The sequence below is a fragment of the Jaculus jaculus genome, chromosome 3 (assembly GCF_020740685.1).
Source record: "Jaculus jaculus isolate mJacJac1 chromosome 3, mJacJac1.mat.Y.cur, whole genome shotgun sequence".
NCBI classification, from domain to species: domain Eukaryota; kingdom Metazoa; phylum Chordata; class Mammalia; order Rodentia; family Dipodidae; genus Jaculus; species Jaculus jaculus.
In genome coordinates, this window is record NC_059104.1 from 97825747 (window position 1) to 97839822 (window position 14076).

General features: G+C 45.5%; 2 pseudogenes; both read right to left on the reverse strand.

Moving 5' to 3' along the window:
• Positions 1-9325: 9325 nt before the first annotated feature.
• On the reverse strand, positions 9326-11850 carry LOC123459449 (annotated as a pseudogene).
• Positions 11851-12157: 307 nt separating this feature from the next.
• LOC105944626 lies at positions 12158-13293 on the reverse strand (annotated as a pseudogene).
• Positions 13294-14076: the final 783 nt, after the last annotated feature.

A 14076-nucleotide genomic window follows, 5' to 3' on the forward strand; every position in this document is an offset into this window, starting at 1 on the left:
CTGCAAGCCCAAGGACGTGCCCAGTGACCCGGCCACAGCTTGCACCTGCCAGGCTAACTCTCAGGAAGGCACCAGCGGGACCAAACTCGGTCGCCCAACAGGTGTAGACACGCGGGCGGGAGGAAACACAGAGTCTGGCCACTGCTGGTTTCCATGCAGATGTCGCAGTGGCCGCCAAGTGCTGGGGGAAGGCTCTGGACTGCACCGTGGGATGAGCCACTGGGCACAGCTTCCTCAAGGGCACCCAGGACTGGGTGTGCCAAGCTACGCCGGGAGACCGACGGGTAGCTGAGGGTGGCGCCTACTGTCGCACGCGCCCCAGGGAGAACTGGTCCCTTGAGTCCAGCGACCGGGCAGAGCCTCCAGCCTGGTGTGGCCAGAGGCGCGCTGCCAATCGCTCAGGGCTGTGCACGCGGGTCGCTTCCACCCCTGCGGCGCCCACAAGCGGGGCTCCAGGACGCACCACCACTGGCCACCAGCGTCTCCAGGAAGTGGAAGAGCCATTTCACTATTCTTATTAAAACTGTTGGTGAGAAAATGATCTGCTGTTCAAGTAAGTTTGTTTGACATTTTTCTTAAAAATATTTCAATATGCATTATTTATTGTTATAACAAATGAGCTAGGAAAGATGAATTTTCATTTTGTGACAGATCTAATAAACTTGCCTAACTAATCTTTAGTATGGGATGATTTTGATGCTATCTTTGGAGCTTTGCACTGAATATTAAAAATTATACTGGCACAGTGTATTCACATAAAATAAGTAGTACTTGGCTTAATTGTTAATATTTGGGATACTTTTTAAATCACTGTTTCAATTAGACTCAAAATTCTTTCTATTTTTTATTTAATTTTTAAAGGAAACATCTGTCAAAGTAGTATTTATTCATTCCAAACTAATGTTTGTGTGAATTATATCTATATTTTCATGATATAAGAATAAAGTTTCTTTGAAGTAAGGAGGGAAAAATCTGGATTCATTGATTTTGCTGAGGTGACGTGTCCAGTGTAAGAATGATCCATGTGTTAGTTTCCACAAGAAACTTCTTGGTATTTCAAGAAGCTTTAAGTAGGGGGTACTGATAACTGCTACTCTGTCAGTCCGCTGTCTCCATATGCAGTGAAGTTTTATGATCCCTTTATAATGAAATGTAAGAAATCACAACCATTCTTGAACAGAAAAGGCTTCCATGCTTTATGATTCTGTTATTATTATAGCATACCTGTTTGCTCTTAAACTCTAGGATGTATGGAAATCTTTCCTCTGCTTTCCCCTACCTTTTCCTCCCAAGTAGATAAATCTATGCTCTCCCATACAGTGTATTTAATTTTTGGAAAATATATGCTATACATCAAGTGTGTGTTAATTAAGCCACTTTGATATTTTATGTTTCTACAGTTCCTATTTTCCTCAGAAAATTGTGGAACAAGTAATTACCAATTATAATGATGCCCATTGTCCTCTGCTGTAAAAAAAAGAAGTCTGAATAGGTACTCGACTTGTTTCAATGTCCATGAACTTGAGCTACTCATGTGCAATTATGTGTATGGGAATGGAGTACTGTTCATGAGTTGTATCTACATCATCATATGGATGTATATTTATTAATAAAGTAACTACTTTACAAGTAAAAAATAGAATAAGAAAAAAAATACTCGGGGCTGTTTTTGATTGAATGTGTACAGTGTTAAGTTAAATTTTAGAATCTACCTGTATTTTATTCCACTCAGCCTGCTTGAATACTCCTATAGCAGGGAATCTCAACCCCTAAGAACATCTTTGTAGATACTCTGAGAGTCTTAAGAGCCACACCTAATACCTAAAGGTCCTACCCTGAAAATATATTACATCAAATCAATTGATACAGCTAAGAACACACAGCTAGCTAGAAAATCCAAGCATTAACTTAATCCAAGATGCAAAAATATATACATTATAACACAAGAAACACTAAAAAGCAAGATGATATAAATCCACTTAAAAGTATTAATGCATCAGAAATGTCCTCCAGTGAGAAAGAGTTAGAGGAAATGCCTGAGAAAGAGTTCAAAAGAATAATTATAAATATGTTCAAAGAGGTCAAAGAACACATGAAAGCAATCAAAGAAGAAATCAAAGAGGAAATCAAAGGAATCAAAGAAGAGGCAGGACACCAATTTAATGAAATAAAGAAGGCAATACAAGACATAAATAGGGAAATAGAAATAATAAAGAAAAACCAGTCAGAATTACTAGCAATGAAGAACACAGTTAATGAAATAAAAAACTCTGTAGAAAATCTCACCAGTAGGATGGATGAGGGAGAGGACAGAATATCTAAGCTAGAAGACCAGGTGGCAGACCTAATGCAGTCCAACAAAGAGAAAGACAAACTTATAGAAAAGTATGAGTGGGAATTTCAAGATATTCGGGACACTATGAAAAGATCCAATATAAGAATTCAGGGCATAGTAGAAAGAGAAGAACTCCACTCCAGAGGCATAGTAAGCATCTTCAACAAAATCATAGAGGAAAATTTCCCCCAAATTGGGAAAGAGGTGCCAATACAGATACAGGAAGCCTTTAGAACCCCAGCCAGACAAAACCCAGAAAGAACCTCTCCTCGCCATATTATAATCAAACTTCCAAACACACACACCAAAGAAAAAATATTGAAAGCAGTTAGAGAGAAAAATCAAGTTACCTACAAAAGCAAGCCCATCAGTATTACAGCAGATTATTCAACACAAACTTTTAAAGCCAGAAGGGCTTGGAGTGATATATTCCAAGTTCTGAAAGATAACAACTGTCAACCAAGGTTACTTTATCCTGCAAAGTTATCCATTCAAATAGATGGAGAAATAAAGACATTCCATGACAAAAGCAGGTTAAAGGAGTATTTGAAGACAAAACCAGCTCTACAGAAAATACTTGATAGAATCCTCCATGCTGAACAAAAGGAAAAGCACACATATAAGGAACCTAGAAAAAACAAGCCATACTCAAATACCAGTTACCAGAAGAGAGCACAGGTAGAACCAGTAACACACACACACACACACACAAATGGGAAACATAAATACACACCTTTCAATAATATCTCTTAATATCAACGGTCTCAATGCCCCAACGAAAAGACATAGATTTGCAGACTGAGTTAAAAAGCAGGATCCTACAATTTGTTGTCTCCAAGAAACTCACCTTTCTACAAAGGATAGACATTATCTTAGGGTGAAAGGTTGGAAGACGGTGTTTCAAGCAAATGGGCCTAGAAAACAAGCAGGGGTTGCTATCCTAATATCAGACAGGGTAGACTTTAGTCCGACATTAGTCAAGAAAGATAAGCAAGGTCACTTTATATTGATTAAGGGCACACTCCAACAGGAGGACATTACAATCCTAAACATATATGCACCTAACATGGGGGCTCCCAAATTCGTTAAACAAACACTATTAGAACTAAGGTCACAGATAACACCAAACACAGTGGTGGTGGGTGACTTTAACACCCCACTCTCATCAATTGACAGGTCATCCAGGGAAAGAATAAACAGAGAGGCATCTGGACTAAATGAGGTCATAGAAGGAATGGACCTAACAGATATATACAGGACATTTCATCCAAAGGCTGCAGAATATACATTCTTTTCAGCAGCACATGGAACATTCTCTAAAATAGACCATATATTAGGACACAAAGCAAATCTTAACAAATTCAGGAAAATTGAAATAATTCCTTGCATTCTATCTGACCACAATGGAATTAAAATACAAATCAGTAGCAAGAAAGGCTATAGAGCATACACAAAATCATGGAAACTAAACAATACACTACTAAATGATGAGTGGGTCAATGAAGAAATCAAAAAGGAAATCAAAAAATTTATAGAGTCAAATGATAATGAGAACACATCATACCAAAATCTCTGGGACAAAATGAAGGCAGTTCTAAGAGTAAATTTATAGCCTTAAGTGCCTATATTAAGAAATTAGAAAGGTCACAAGTAAACGACCTAATGCTTCGCCTTAAAGCCTTGGAAAAAGAAGAACAAGGCAAACCAAAAATTAGTAGACGGGAAGAAATAATAAAGATTAGGGCAGAAATTAATGAAATAGAAACAAAAAGAACAATCCAAAGAATTAATGAAACAAAGAGTTGGTTCTTTGAAAGGATAAACAAGATTGATAAACCCTTACGAAATCTGACCAAAAGAAAGAGAGAAGAGACACAAATTAATAAAATCAGAGATAAACAAGGTAACATCACAACAGATTCCAGAGAAATTCAAGAAATCATAGGGACATACTATAAAAGCATATACTCCACAAAGTATGAAAATCTGAAAGAAATGGATGATTTCCTTGATGTATATGACCTACCTAAATTAAATCAAAATGAGATTAATCACTTAAATAGACCTATAACAAACATGGAGATCCAAACAGTTATCAATAATCTCCCAATAAAAAAAGCCCAGGCCCGGATGGATTCACTGCTGAATTTTACCAGACTTTTAAGGAAGAGCTAACACCATTGCTTCTTAAGCTTTTCCAGGAAACAGAAAAAGAAGGAATTCTACCAACCTCCTTCTATGAGGCCAGCATCACCCTGATACCAAAACCAGGCAAAGATAGAACAAGAAAAGAAAATTACAGACCAATCTCCCTCATGAACATAGATGCAAAAATTCTCAACAAAATATTGGCAAACACAATACAAGAGTATATCAAAAAGATCATTCACCCTGACCAAGTAGGCTTTATCCCAGAGATGCAGGGATGGTTCAACATACGCAAATATATAAATGTAATACATTACATAAATGGGTTGAAGGACAAAAATCACATGATCATCTCATTAGATGCAGAGAAAGCATTTGACAAAATCCAACATCCCTTCATGATAAAAGTCCTACATAGACTGGGAATAGAAGGAACATATCTCAATATAATAAAGGCTATTTATGACAAGCCTACAGCCAACATATTACTAAATGGGGAAAAACTGGAAGCTTTTCCACTAAAATCAGGAACAAGACAAGGGTGTCCACTGTCCCCACTTCTATTTAATATAGTTTTGGAAGTCTTAGCCATAGCAATAAGGCAAGAGACACACATAAAAGGGATACAAATTGGAAAGGAAGAAATCAAGTTATCATTATTTGCAGATGACATGATTCTATACATAAAGGACACTAAAGACTCTACTAGCAAGCTGTTAGAGCTGATCAAAACCTACAGCAATGTAGCAGGATACAAAATAAATACACAGAAATCAGTAGCCTTCATATATGCTAACAACAAACACACAGAGGATGAAATCAGAGAATCGCTCCCATTCACAATTGCATCAAAAAAAATAAAATACCTTGGAATAAACCTAACCAAGGAAGTAAAGAATCTATACAATGAGAACTTTAAAACACTCAAGCGAGAAGTTGCAGAAGGCACTAGAAAGTGGAGAAACATCCCTTGTTCCTGGCTTGGAAGAATCAATATCGTGAAAATGGCAATCTTACCTAAAGCAATCTACACATTTAATGCAATCCCTATCAAAATTCCAAAGGCTTTCTTCATGGAAATAGAAAAAACAATCCAAAAATTCATTTGGAATCACAAAAAACCTCGAATATCTAAAATAATACTGAGCAACAAAAAAGAGGCTGGTGGTATCACCATACCTGATTTTAACGTATAGTACAGAGCCATAGTAACAAAAACAGCATGGTACTGGCACAAAAACAGACATGTAGATCAGTGGAACAGAATAGAGGACCCAGATGTAAGCCCAAGTAGCTATAGCCACCTGATATTCGATAAAAATGCCAAAAATACTCATTGGAGAAGAGACAGCCTCTTCAGCAAATGGTGTTTTGAAAACTGGATAAATATCTGCAGAAGGATGAAAATAGATTCTTCTCTCTCGCCATGCACAAGAATTAAGTCCAAATGGATTAAGGATCTTAACATCAGACTGGAAACTTTGAAACTGCTAGAGGAAAAAGTAGGGGAAACCCTTCAACATACTGGTCTTGGCAAAGACTTTCTGAATACAACCCCAATTGCTCAGGCAATAAAACCACAGATTAACCACTGGGACCTAATGAAATTCCAAAGATTTTGCACCGCAAAGGACACAGTGAAAAAAGCAAAGAGGCAACCTACAGAATGGGAAAAAATCTTTGCCAGCTATATATCTGATAGAGGATTAATATCTAGGATATACAAAGAACTCAAAAAGTTAAATAATAAGGAATCAAACAAGCCAATCAAAAAACGGGCTATGGAGCTAAATAGAGAGTTCTCAAAGGAAGAAATACGAATGGCATATAAGCATCTAAAAAAATGTTCTGCGTCACTAGTCATCAGGGAAATGCAGATTAAAACTACATTGAGATTCCATCTCACTCCTGTCAGATTGGCCACCATCATGAAAACAAATGATCATAAATGTTGGCGGGGATGTGGAAAAAAAGGAACCCTTCTGCACTGCTGGTGGGAATGCAATCTGGTCCAGCCATTGTGGAAAACAGTGTGGAGTTTCCTAAAACAGCTAGAGATTGATCTACCATATGACCCAGCTATAGCGCTCCTAGGCATATATCCAAAGGACTCATCTCATTTCCTTAGAAGTACATGCTCAACCATGTTTATTGCTGCTCAATTTATAATAGCTGGGAAATGGAACCAGCCTAGATGTCCCTCAACAGATGAGTGGATAATGAAGATGTGGTACATTTATACAATGGAGTTCTACTCAGCGGTAAAGAAAAATGAAGTTATGAAATTTGCAGAAAAATGGATGGACCTGGAAAGTATTATACTAAGTCAGGTAACCCAGGCCCAGAAAGCCAAGCGCCACATGTTCTCTCTCATATGTGGATCCTAGCTACAGATGACTGGGCTTCTGTGTGAGAACGAAAATACTTAGTAGCAGAGGCCAGTAAGTTGAAAAGGAGACATAAAGGGTGGAGAAAGGAAGGGCGGATGATACTTAATAGGTTGATATTGTATATATGTAATTACAATGATTGTAATGGGGAGGTAATATGATGGAGAATGGAATTTCAAACGGGAAAGTGTGGGGGTGGGGAGGGAGGGAATTACCATGGGATATATTTTATAATCATGGAAAATGTTAATAAAAATTAAAAAAAATTTAAAAAAAAGATGATTTCTTGCAAACCCTGATTGCCCAGATTCAATACCCAGTACCCACATAAAGTCGGATGCACAAAGTGGCAAGTATATCTTGCATCTGGTGTTGCAGAGGCAGTAGGCCCTGGCAAGCCACCGCACCCCCATACAAACACACCTTCCCTCCAGTTCCCTCCCTCTGTCTCCTCTCTCCCTTGCTCTCAAATAAGTATTTAAAAAAGACAAACATGGGGGCTGGAGAGATTGCTTCGTGGTTAAGATACTTGCCTATGAAACCTATGGACCCAGGTTCAATTGTCCAGTACTCATGTAAGCCAGATGCACAGGGTCGTGCAAGTGTCTGGAGTTCATTTGCAGTGGTTAGAGCCCCTGGTGCATCCATTCTCTCCATCTGCCAAATATTTTTAATTTGTTTTATTTATTTATAAGAGATGTGAAGAGGGAATGGGTGTTCTAGGACCTCTAGCCCTGCAAACCAACACCAGATGCCTCTGGATTACATGTGTTCTGGAGCATTGAACCTGGGTTCTTAGGCTTCCCATGCTAGGGAAGGGGTCAGTGAGGAAGGGAAGGGAGAAGTGAGAGAGAAAGAAAGAATGGGTGCATCTGGCTTATGTGGAGTATGGGGGGGGGGATCGAACCAAGATCCTGTGGCTTTGCAGGCAAGCACCTTAACCACTAAACCACCTCTCCAGCTCAATAAATATACTTTTTAATAAACGTGGTTACCACCATTGTACCGGAAAGTTTTTTCTGTTTCACAGTATTTGTCAGTTCCCAGTGATGTCAGTTGCTACCTTGCTGTCATAACTTCTAGGAGTCATAGAGCATAAATAAAAAGTGAAGATTGACAGGACCTTCTCTGTTCCTTCCCGAACTAACTTAATCACTTCACCCTAAACAGAACCTAACCTTATTGTCTGTTTTCTAGACACTGCTGCAAAGGACCAGGCTCAAATGGGTTCATCTAGCACGTCATGGGGCAGTACACCTGTCAGCAGCGGCAATATGATGTCAGGTCAGTTCATTGGGAAAGTATCTTTTTAGAAAATCTGTGAGTTCTGTTCTTGGCTTTGTTTATTCTTTTCTTTTCTTTTTTTTGCTTGATTTTTCCTTCAGTTTTTGAGGTAGGATCTCATTGTAGCTCAGGCTGATCTGAAATTCACTGTCTAGTCTCAGGGTGGTCTCGAACTCACAGTGATCCTCCTACCTCTGCCTTCCCAGTCTGCGATTAAAGGTGTGTGCCACCACATCTAGCATGTTTGTTTGTTTTTGAGGTAGTGTCTTGCTCTAGCCCAGGTTTACCTGGAATTTATTGTGTTGTCTCATGCTGACCTTCACAACTCAACAGTGATCTTCCTTACCTCTTCCTCCTGATTGCTTGGATTAAATGCGTCTACCACCATCCCTGACCAGGCTGGATTTTAAAATTATTATTTATTTAAATAAAGTATCATGCTGGTCTTGAACTCGGTACTCAAGGCTGACCTTGAACTTCTGTTCTCCCTGCTTCCACCTCCTGAGTCCTGGGATTACAGGTGTGTACCATCACATACCCTCTTCTGGTGTTGGCCTAGGATTTGTTATGTAGACTAGGCTTGGTGTGAACATGTAGTGATTCTCTTGCCTCTCCTGCCTCCACCTCACTAGGGCTGGATTTGGATTATAGGCATACCACCTACCCATCTCCCCACTCCCTTTTTTTCTTCAAGGTAAGTGTTGCTCTATCTCAGGAGGCTGACCTGGAATTCACTATGTATTCTCAGGGTGGCCTCGAAGTCATGGCAATCCTCCTACCTTGCCTTCTGAGTGCTGGCATTAAAGGCATGCACCTTTATGCCTGGCTTTTAAAATATTTTATTTACTTATTTGAGAGAGAAAGAGACAGGCCATAGTGATAAGAGTTCAGGAATGAGTCAGAGACAAAAGGTCAGTGTCCACAGGGCTCCTCAGGGCACGGAGGTCTTGTTTGCTTTGTCCTATCTGGAGCAGGCTGGCTTCTAGGCTCACAACAGTGATCTCTCCACCACAGCGCTGGAACAAAGAGAGAACAGAGGAAGGGGGCTCCACCAGCCAATATCACAGCCAGGCTCCGGGGCCAAAAGCGCAACATTTGGTAGGAAATTGCGGAATTAGCTCAAGGGCTCAAAGGGAAGTGTTTTTTTGGGGAAAGGAAGGGAGGCGAGAATGGGAGGCATCTCCCACAGAGACAGCCATTCTGGAGCCAAATCCCAGCAACCACATCCTTCAATCTCCTGGGCACAGGAAAGAGTCCTTTTATAAACTGGGTGGAGGGAATGGTACACTTCTAGCCTTGGTGAGTTTGACCTTCCTGAGCTTGTGAAGGAAAGAAACAGCGCGGGTTAGGTGGGCAACACACACTTTTTGTTTGTTTGTTTGTTTGTTTTGTTTTGTTTTGTTTTTTGGTGGTGGTGGTTGTTTTTTACACAGGTTCGCGCTCCACTGGCTGGGCGTTGACATGCTGGTCCTGGTCGGTTGGCAGAGGCGACAGCCTCTCCCCCCAGCATCCATACCCCACTCTTGGGTCTCCCTCTCTTTTTCTGGGTGCCTTCAATTCCCGGTGGGCATCCGAACTTGGTCTTGCAGTGCAAGATGTGCTCCGCAAGGTAGCGGAGACAGCGCTACAGCAGCTGGGCATGCGGGTCCCCTAGTGCAGCCAGCTAGGGGAAGGTGGGCTCGTGGCTCCCATAGGGGCACAGCAGCCTGGCCGCCGCGTCCTGCCCGCGGTGCAGCTCCAGGACCCTCCTCGCAGTCCACTGGCGGAACACGCACACCGACTGCAACAGAGGCTTGTCATGCTTGTCCCACATACCTGCCACAGATAGCAGTGCACCAAACTGGCCTGGCTGTCCAGAAACACCGGCGCCCCGCCCAGTCCTCCGTGCAAATTGCTTGCTGGTGGCACGCTGCAGGACGTGCGGGTCCCCTTGCAAGCTGAACAGGTTGCTGATGATCCTGGATCCTGTCGAAGTTGGCCTTCAGGTAGTGTAAGACGATCAGGTCATTCCACTGCACCAGATCCACCAGCTCTGCCTGGCCTGGTTGGCCAGCTCTCCACAGGGGCCTCAGAAGGCCGTCCTCCGAGAGCCAGGGCTCAGGCCCAGTAAGCGCGCCAGGTAGTAGGACAGCTCTTCGCCCCAGATCTGATCCTGGTCGATGCCATAGTGCACACAGGCTGGGGTACCGTGGACAAAGCAAGCCAGGCATTTGGAGCTGCGCCCCCCAGCCTCTGCTTTCCAGGCCACCACCAGGGCGCCCCGCTCAGCTTCCAACCACGCCATCGCCAGCCTTCCAAAAGCCTTGGGGTACTCGTTCCTCCAGGCTGCGTCCCCAGAAGATGCCCCATGCACCGTGGAGCTCTCAGCCGCTGGCAGGGGCTCTAGGTGGGCACGGGCCTGGGCGGATTGTGCGCGCTGGCCGCCAGGGTGAGCTGCGCCCGGAAAGTTTTCAGGGAGCCGCGGAGGGCGTCTGATAACAGGGGCGGAGGCACAGGGAAGCCCGGCGCAGGCGACGATCCCTGCTCCAGAAGTGCCTGTTGGCGGGCGGCCATGGAGTCCGCGGAGCCGGGCCCACAGAGCCAGTAGTGAGCTCTGCGCCAGCAGCAAGAGACCACTGGTGGCGCTACGCATGCTCCTTCTCCCTGGCTCAGGACCGATGTCCCCCTCTCTTTCAAGCCGGGTGCCCAGGTGCGGGCCCCAGCTGTCCGGTTCGCGGGCTTCAGGAGCCGAGCCCCATCGTGGTGGTGCAGCGCAGGGAACTCGCCTCGCAGACGCATCCCAGATGCTTTGGTATTTTGCTGTGAGACCCTCCAATGTATGATTCTTACATACATATTCTCATCAAATAACCTTTGGAAGAAAACCTCAGAAACTGTACCCTGAGTTACAGATAACTATGGCAAGAGAGTATTTCATGGGCATTTTTTTTTTCTCCCCTTCCAATTCAGTTTGTCATCACTAAAGAACGAAAGATAAGCTAGCCTCAATCCCAGCTGCTGTATGTGGGGGGAAATTTCTTCCCCTTCCACCATGGCTCTCACATTACTACATTTTTGCGGGTTATAGCTCAGGCGCTTCTCCACTAGGGATTGGATTGGATTATAGGCATGTTATAGGCACATACCACCATATCCACCTCCCTTCCCCCCCCCTTTTTTTCTTTGTTTTTCGAGGTAAGGTTTTGCTCTACCTCAGGAGGCTGACCTGGAATTCACTATGTAGTCTCAGAGTTGCCTCAAAGTCATGGCAATCCTCCTACCTCTACCTTCTGAGTGCTGGGATTATAGGCATGCGCCTCTATGCCTGGCTTTAAAACATTTTATTTACTTATTTGAGAGAGAAAGAGACAGGCCATAGTGACAAGAGTTCAGGCACGAGTCAGAGACAAATGGTCAGGGTCCACAGGGCTCCCCAGGGCTTGGGGGTCTCCAATGCTTCCTCCAATCAGGAGCCAGTTTCTGGGCTTGCAACAGTGATCTCCCCACCAGCGATGGAACAAAGCAAAGGGGGCTCCACCAGCCAATGTCACAGCCAGGCTCCTAGGCCACCATCCCTGCCTTTGGTAGGAAATTGCTGGATTAGCTCAAGGGCTCAAAGGGAAGTTTTCCTTTTTGGGAAAGGGAAGGGAGGCGAGAATGGGCAGCATCTCCCACAGAGACAGCCGCTCTGGGGCTAAACGCCAGCAGCCACATCCTTCCATCCAGTCTCGTCCTGGGCACAGGAAAGTGTCCTTTTATAAACTGGGTGGTGGAAATGATACACCTCTCACCTCGGTGAGTTTGTCCTTCCTGAACTTGTGAAGGAAAGAAACAGCACGGGTTTAAAAGAAAGAGGCAGGTGGGCGAAGCACAAGTTTGTTTTGTTGTTCTTGTTTTTTACACACCTTTGCGCTCCACTGGTGGGCATTGGCCAGCTGGTCCTGGTTGGTTGGCAGAGGCGACAGCCCTTCCCCCCAGCATCCATAGCCCAGTCTCGGGTCTCCTCTTCCTCGGGGCGCCTTTACTTCCCGAACTGGCGTCAGTACTTGGCCTTGCCCTGAAAGATGTGGTCAGCGAGGAAGCCAAGGCGGCATTGCAGCAGCTGAGCGTGCAGGTCGGCGAGCGCAGCCAGCTCGGGAAACAGGGCTCACGGTGCCGGTAGAGGCGCAACAGCCTGGCCACAGCGACCTGTCTGCGGTGCAGCTCCAGGACCCTCCTCTCCCTCCGCTCACGGAACATGCACACAAACTGCAACAGCAGCTCCGCGTTCTCGTCCCACAACCCGCCACAGATAGCCTTGCACCAAGCCGGCCTCGCCCTCCAGAAACACGGGCGCCCCGCCCGGTCCTCGGTGCATATTGCTGGTGGCACGCTGCAGGACGCGCGGGTCCCATTGCAAGCAGAAGTTGCTCTCGAGCCTGTCTAAGTTGGCCATCAGGTGGTTGAAGATCAGGTTGGTCTATTGCACCAGATCCACCAGCTACGCATGGCTGAGGTTGGCCAGCTCGCCTAGGGCACCGCGCAGTGGCCGCAGACGACTGTCCTCTAAGCGCCAGAGCTTGGGCACCAGGGCATCCCTGAGGTTGGGCAGCCAGCGCGTCCAGCTCACCACGCAGCCCTAGGTCCCAAGCCGCGCGCAGTTCCTCCTGCACCTGCACCCGCTGCGTGCGCCGGGCCTCCACCCGGGCTATTGCCAGGGGCTGCACGTGGCACTGAAGGCTCAGTAGGCTCGCCAGGTAGTAGGACAGGGCCTCAGGGGGTCGATGCCATAGCGCATGCAGGCTTGGGTACCATGGACACAGCGAGCCAGGCTATTGGAGCTGCGCCGCCAGCAGCCTCCATGCTCCAGGGCCACCACCCGGGGGCCCTGTTCAGTCTCCAACCATGCCGTGGCTCGCGCCCCCCAAAAGCTTCGGGGTACTCCTTCCTCCAGGCTGTGTCCCCAGAAGATGTCCCGTGCACCGCTGAGCTCTCAGCCGCCGGCTGGGCTGGTCGGCGGGCACGGGCCGGGCGATTGTCCGCACTGTCCGTCAGGGTGAGCAGCGCACGGATAGATTTCAGGGAGCCGCTCAGACCTCTGACGCCAGGGGCGGGGACAGAGGGAAGCCCTCCTGTCAGCGGGCCTGGGCGCGGAGAGATCCTGTCGGTAGGCAGCATGGAACCCGCCCCGGCGGATGCCTGGCACACAGCGCCAGCAGCAAGTTCAGCGCCAGGAGCCAGAAGGCGGGGTTCTCCGCAACAGCCTTTCCCAGGCTCTTGTCTGCTCTCAGGAGCCACCTCCTTGGCTTTCCTTCAAGCCAAGCCCCATCACAGCAGCAGAGCACTGGGAACTCGCCTCGCTGCAGCTGCCCAAATGCTTTTATATTTCGCTGTGTGACCCTCCCAAGGTATGATTCTTACCTACATAGTCTCATCAAATAACCTTTGGAAGAAAACCTCAGAAACTGTACCCTGAGTTACAGATAACTATGGCAAGAGGGTATTTCACGGACAATTTTTTTTCTCCTCTTCCAAATTCAGTTCGTCATCACTAAAGAACTCAGCAATCCTCTTACCACTGCCTACCAAGCGCTTTTTCTGTTTTGAAACAGGCTAGTCTAGGACTCACTGCATAGCTCAGCTGACCTCAAACTTAGGGCAGTCTTGGCATCCTGAGTACTTGGGTTGCAGGGTGTGAGCCTCCACGCCTGCCCTCTGGTGTTCCTCTCTATGTAGGGTTCCCTTCAGCAAGGGTTGTAGAATCCGTGAGCTGGTCCTGTGCTCAATCAAGTAAGAAACAAGCTGTGTGGATGTATATGCTGTCAGAAAAGCACATAGTGAAACCCAAGTTTTATAAACAAGTGGCAAACTAGGTTGTGTGTGTGTAATTATAGGCTGTAATTGCATCTGACAACGGTAAAGGTGTTGCAGAAAAACACCACTAGGAAAGAACCGGGGTGC